This window comes from Chinchilla lanigera, unplaced genomic scaffold (assembly GCF_000276665.1).
Source record: "Chinchilla lanigera isolate Chin_1 unplaced genomic scaffold, ChiLan1.0 scaffold00069, whole genome shotgun sequence".
Classification (NCBI taxonomy): domain Eukaryota; kingdom Metazoa; phylum Chordata; class Mammalia; order Rodentia; family Chinchillidae; genus Chinchilla; species Chinchilla lanigera.
The window spans coordinates 11385573-11392225 of NW_004955470.1; the positions used below are offsets into that span (position 1 = coordinate 11385573).

General features: G+C 51.4%; 1 long non-coding RNA gene across 2 annotated transcripts; it reads right to left on the minus strand.

Moving 5' to 3' along the window:
- Positions 1-504: 504 nt before the first annotated feature.
- On the minus strand, positions 505-5464 carry LOC102005793. 2 transcript variants are annotated; one of them, XR_001237001.1, is made up of 4 exons: positions 5033-5464; positions 3198-3314; positions 2697-2855; positions 505-904 (listed from the first exon to the last, which is right to left on the minus strand). It is a non-coding gene; the product is annotated as an uncharacterized LOC102005793 (long non-coding RNA). The 2 variants fall into 2 exon arrangements; XR_263503.2 differs by lacking the exon at positions 505-904 and adding an exon at positions 1674-1924.
- Positions 5465-6653: the final 1189 nt, after the last annotated feature.

Here is a 6653-nt window from a genome sequence, read left to right on the forward strand (position 1 = left end):
ATGTTCGGTCTTCTGTCTGCAGGAGCCAGATACCCCATTATTCCATGGCGGGTTATAACCTGGTTCGCCACAGGATCCTAGGTCTTGGAATAGGATAGAAGTTGGAAGCAAAATGCACGCCAGAGCTGCAGATGCTGAGTGGGTGCCCCCCCACCCCGCATGGGATGGAGGCAGCCAGGCTGGGTCCCAGGCCACGCTGGCTAGGACGGGTGCGGGGCCACCGTGGGAGGCTCTGGTGCTGTGGCCAGCCCTTGCCATGCTCACCTGGGGCCGGGGGCCCACGGCAGCCTCCTCCACCCGAGCCACAGTTTCCTCTTCCTGTAACTGAGCCAGCTGACCTAGGCTCCTCTGTGACCTCTCTCCGTGCTGAACTTCCAAGCTGCTGTGGGCTGAGTTCACTTAACAACCCGCCATGTGCGTTCTCCAAGGGCGTCTCCAAGGTCCCAGTCCAAATCAAGTTAGTCCTTAACTCGCTTCTAAATGTGAAGGACTAACCGTGCCACACCAGGCCAGGGCCATATGCCAGGCCAGTTTTGCTGCTGACTGGGGCAGCACTGGCAGAGGAGGGGCACTGGGCGCATCCCAGTTCCCCCGGCGAACGCAATTAGGTTTTTGTGTGTTGTCGTGGTGTTGCTTCTGTGCATACCCCCTCCCACCCAACACCTTTTCGTACCTGCTCTTCTGTATCTCTGCCTTTTGAACACTGTACAATCTTTCCAATCTGCACTCTAGAGGTTCAAAGTTCACGATAGCTGTAAATAGAGCTCCACGATCTCTCATCCCAGGTCCTCTGGGTCAGATGTAGTCAGTGCTCACAATTTCCCAAGTGGAGAAAGATGATTCTCTATGTAGTAAAACTCCCCAAACGCCCAGGGGTGCATCTCTTATTCAATCGTCGCCATTTCTACAATTTAGGAAGTGAATAGTTACACTGACTGAGATGAACGAAGACAGGAAACCTCCTGTCATCACAGGGCAGGTTTCCCCACGATGTTAGCTCACTGAAAACTCTCTTTAGAATTTTGGTTGCTCCGAGCTTTTGGATTTGTAAGACGCTGACAGGCATTATAGGTCTGTGTCACAGGACACAGAATCGCGTACATTATTACCCATTTCCCTTTGGATGAACTCTGAGCTTCTTCTAGGGTTTTTGTTATTAAAATACTGTAATAAACAGTCATGAAAACGAAACTTCGGAAACTGTAAGTGTGTATTCCTAGGATGAATTCCCAGAAGCCAGACTGTGAGAGCAATCACCGTGTGACTTTAGGTCCTGGTCACCGTTGTCCAACTCTCCCTAAAGACTGGCCTCTTGTTCCCCTCCCCGGTCCTGCGTGCAAGTACCCGTTGCTCATGCTCTCAGGCTCGTGCTTTTCTAGGGCAGCCATAAAAATATCACAGACTAGAGAGTTCAAGCAATAGAAATATTTTTGCACAACTCTGGAAGCTTTAAATCCAGACTGAAGGTGTTGGTGGGGCCCGAGGAGGTTGCTGCTGGGACCTTGCACTGCACCAGCTGCGCTCAGCTTGCGGGTCCTGGGGGCCAGAGCCCCAGCACATTTGGGGGACTAAGTTCAACCCATATCACTCTGTAATATTGATTATTATTAAACTTCCACAGTGCAGTTGTCTACAAGCTGGAATTTCATAATTTCAATTATTGCTTCTTTCAGTTGAATTTTTCAATCTTTTATTTTGAAAAGGATATACAATTAAAGGAAGTTTAAAAAAAAAAAATCTCAGGAACCCTTCATCAGTTTCCTTCAAAAACAGCGTCTTACATAACATCACTGTGGCATCACCCCGGCAGCCAGCCTGGTGTCACGCTGTCAGCCAGATCGAACGTCCCATTTCATTTTCACAGGCTTCGGGTGGACTCCGTTGTGTCTACCTGGCTGCGAAGGACTCCTGTTTCCTAGAAAAGCTGTCCAGGACCCCGACCTGAGTGTGTAGGTAGACTTTGGGAAAACGTACCGAGTGGTGGGGTGCGGAAGTCAGGGTGTAGACTTTCAGGTGAGGTGGTGTGCTGGGGCCTGACCCTGACCACCCCTCAGTGTGAACACTCTGACCCCTGCATCCACCACACAAGCCAGGGGTGGCACAGTGACCCTCACAGAGCCTTGGTAGCTGCAGCCGCACCACACCCCAGCCTCCGTCTCCCCAGGCCTGGTGTTTGCAGGATGTTATAAAGCAGCCCCGGCGTGCTCACAGACCTCCCCAGGTGAGGTTCTCCTTGCAGCATTGTGGATGCCTGAACAGTACGGTACCACATGCAGTGGGTTCCCCCGGGAGGGGCAGTGCTGGCTCACATCTCCTTCCTGAGATGAAGGAGGGAAGCAGGGCTGCTCCTCCTGCAGGTAAGGAGCACCCAGGGACAGCCCCAAGGCAGCGTCTCCCTGAGAACTCACAGAGAGTCCAAGGTGGAGAGACTGACAGGAAAGACCCAGGTCACCAGAGGGGTGGGCGGCTCCCAGCATGCTCAGCGGCAGGCCACACTTCTTCCTGTATCACACGCCCAGAATGGCCACAGGAGCCCCACTAGCCAGAAATGGGGGATTACAGGAGGGAATCCTAAGCACCTCTCCTCTCGGACGCCTGGAAGCCTGGCCCTGGCCCTGGGACCCTGGCTGTTCTGGGTCTTTCCTGGGGCCTCATCTGAAACGGTGGCTCAGGAGGCAGCGGCTTCTCTGTCCTACCTCAGAGGCTGGCCCTTGTCCCAGGGACAGCTGACCACGCGGCCATGCACCGTCCAGATCTGCACCGCCAAGCAGGGCTTCCTTCCCGTGGCTGAGCTGTTCTCCACCTACTCATTCTTCCTGCCTGTCCGCTCTGTGAGTTGCTGTCCACACCTTTGCCTGTTTCAGAAAGATGTTATTGTTTGGTTACTGTCTGTTTTGCTTTGTTGATTCTTTTCTTTTAGAATTTTCCTTATTATAGCAAATTAATCAATCCTTCAAGCGTTTCTGGTTTTCAGTTATGCACACAAGTACTGCCATGCAAAATTTGCAATGCTGAATTTTGCTGCTGTCCAGAGGTATCGTGTGTGTGTGTGTGTGTGTGTGTGTGTGTGTGTGTGTGTGTGTAGTGAGGTAGGGATCTAGACACTCCCCGAGGCTGTGGCAGGCATTTCGTGGGGCCAGTGTCCTGCAGACCTTTAGAGCTCTCATGTGAATGTGGGATCCCTACACCCCAGGTACCTGCTTTCCAAGAAGTGGGTGAGGGACCCCATCTAATTATGACACCAAACCACCTGCTGGTTCCCGGATTCCAGATTTAGATGAAAGGTGGGAGTGTGGACAGGTGTAGGTAGCCTTCTGAAAAAAACAGGAGGTGTTACCATAAAAAGTAGGGTGTGGTTTTTCAGATGATGCTAGTTTTAGGGCTTCTAGCCAGATTCCCCAGGTCAATACACTGGAACCTATCGTCTCATATTTTGTTTGTTTTTTTCTTAAGGCAGAGTTCTCCCTGACCCTGTTAGTAGCACCAAGAGTGGGTGAGGGTGCAGGGGCAAGCACCCTGCCTGTCCTGCAGTGTTCTGACCTGGGGTCCAGCAGTCCCTGGGTGCAGCTGTGGAGCTGGCTCCTGCCCTGGTTGAAACCAGTGACCAGCTGTTGGGATTCTCCTCATCTGCTTCCTGTCAGGTGTGTGACCTTCTCATGCCCAGAAGATGCCTGTGACAGACAGCAGTGACTGGGGAGGAGCTGGGGGGGTGCCAAGAAACTTGGGGGCTGTGGAAAGAAGGGCTGACTCCCTCCCAAATGACCTCTGCAGAGTTGGGGGACAGGCTCCCGTGGGAAGGACACCGGGTGTCTCTCTGTGTGCCCCCACCTAGTGGCCACGTTCCCTCCACACCATCTGCGTCCCTGCAGCCAGGACTGCGCAAGGTGAGGAGGTCAGGCGCCACCACCAGGGCCTGTGTCACAGGTGAGCAGCTGTGTGGCCTCGGCCGAGTTACTTAACTTTCCTCCATCATAAAAGGGAGATAATAACAGAGCGCGGAGGGTTCTTATGCAGATTAAATGAGATGGCTCTGGAACAGCACTGTCTCCAGGGCGCCCTTCACACAAGGCACACCCCGTCACTGAGGCACAAATGCGGCCAGGCTCTGAGCTCCCCGCCACTCTGGAGTGAGGCATCCACAGGGCAGGGTCAGTCTCCTCAAAGGTCAGTGTCCACTGTTCTTCCTTTCCCTGCTCACTGAACCTGGCGTCTCAGAAGCACGCGTTCCTCAGAGCCCACCCTGGGCAGAGCGGAACGATAAAGTCCCATCTGAGAAGCTGCTTCCTAAGGAACTCTTAACGGGGGATGGTGCTGTCATGCTTCAGCATGTAACATATTCAGCACTTTGAAAAGGGCCCTTGCAGAGTGCAGAGGTGCACTCCTATAATCTCTGCACCTGGGTGGTCGAGGCAGGACAAGCACCACGAGTTTGGGACCAAGGTCATCTCACAGTGAGTTCAAGGACTAGACTGTGTAAGCGAGACCTTGCCTCAGGAAAGGGGGCTCCAGGCCTCACCCTGACAGATGGAGAGTGGGATGTCTGTGCCCCAGGAAGGCCATTAGGAGACAGGGCGGCAGTGCGCTTTCCTTGCCATTTCTGTCATAACGTGCAGATGGCTGCACTGCCTAGAGCACATCTGTTATTTTTATCTCTCCAGCCTCCTTTTCACTTTGAGGATGGGATATCTTCCCACTGCACAGGTGTCCCTGCTACCTTGGTGGGCCGCGAAGTTGAGGCTCCTGTTTGCAGTCAGAATCTGTTTGTTTGGAATCTAGGCCAGGGCTGGGCACCTGGCCACCCAGAGCCCCTCACGGTGCGTCTTTGTGAATAGAGAAAGAAGGTGCCCCCACACTGTCATGAGTACCAAGGCCTCAGTGAGCTTGGGAACTGTATTTGCCAAAGCAAAGCAGAGGGGAGGGTCTGGGAAGATGTGAGAAGCATTTCCATGACTGTCGAAGCCTCTACAGGCAGCGCTGCCTGAAGTAGGCACAGCTGCTCGGCTCGGCAGCGTGAGAGATTCCTCCACCTCACCTCTGCAGGGTCGGCTGTTCTTCTGTTTTCAAGTGGCTGGGAGGAGCTCCCATTACAAGCAGCTTCAAGTGCTGTGATGATACCCTGGATGCTTATTTGAGGAGCGGCATGCTACGAAAACCTGTCACCACTGTTGGACACAGAGCTTACAGCTTAAGCTATCTTGACCGAATTCAGTAGCGTATAAAATAAAACCTAAACCTGATCTTGAGTCTGCATAGCACACGGCCCTCGAAGGGCCTGTTTGCTTTCTTGTAACAGTATATGGCACTCCATGAGTCAGACCGAGGGTTCACCTCTGTGCTGGCCACTCCCTGTTCCTCACAGTTCCATACTCCTCTTCCAAGTCTGTGACGTCACTTCCTGCTGCCCAATATTCCCCTTAGAGGTCAGTGAAGTCATTTTTTCCTGTGCGTCTTTATGATGGTCTATGTCAATTACATCACTTCCTGTTGTCTAATAATCTCCTTCCAGGTCTTCCATGTCACTTCCTATGGTCCATCTTTATGATGTTCTGTCTATGACATCACTTCCTGCTGTCATCTTTATGCTATTCTGTGTCTTTATGCTTCTCTATGTCTGTGTTGTTACTTCCTGTCATTCAAGAACTTGAGTTCTGACCTCCCTGAGCCTTGACTTTACTACTTACCAGTTCATTGGTATTGAGCAAGTGGCTGAAACTTAACTTCTATTTTTTAGAATAATGTGAAAAAATAACCACTCCATAGTACTGATGTAAGATTTGGGTTAGTATTGGCCCATTGTAAGTTCTCAAGGACAGTCAGCTATTGTTACTGCTCTGCTTTTTCAGCAGGCAGCCCACAGACTGAATGTGATAGTGTCTAAATATTTGTTCAATTAATAAAAATATGTCCTTAGCCTTGGTCAATTCTTCACTGTATATTCTTCACTACCTAGATATTCCCTATTCAGAGAGGCATAGTAATTATTAAGACACTGAAGCTAAATAAACAGGTTTCAGATTGGCTCTTCTATTGCTCATTTATGGAGACTGGGCCAGGGGTTTATGATCTGGGAGCCTCGGATTCCTTGGATCATGCTTGTTAGTGTGGCAGCAGCTACTCCGACTGCTGAGAGGATTAATGAGATGATCCGATAAGTCAGTTGCCTGAGGCAGTAACATCTCCCTCCTCGTTTTAGAGGCTGAAGTCTAGCACACTGCTTGGTGCACCAATCATTAGGCAAATAGATAGCATTAATATTCTGCAAAAACACTTTTGATAGGGTTTGTCTCCAAATTTTGAGAAAAATAAGAATCAAAACCTCCAAGCCAACTTGGCCTTGTCTGTAAGTATCTGTGTGTCCTGATGCCAAACTCTTCCTTGGTGTCTGCAGATGGACAGGAGCAGAAGTGCTGCCCACAGTTGTCCAGCTGCTCCTTGTGGTCACCTCCGTCCGAGAGGGCATCCACAAGCCCTGCGGTCCAAACCTCCACTTGCTTCTGCTCACCCCACACAGCACCTCAGACCTTCAGTTTTATAAACCGAGGACTCCATCCATGCTGAGCCATGAGAGGATCACCTGCACTAGGTATTCCTGAACTCCAGAAGCTCAGGGTCCCCTCTGCACACGACCAGAGGAACCTGCTCCTCTTGCAAAG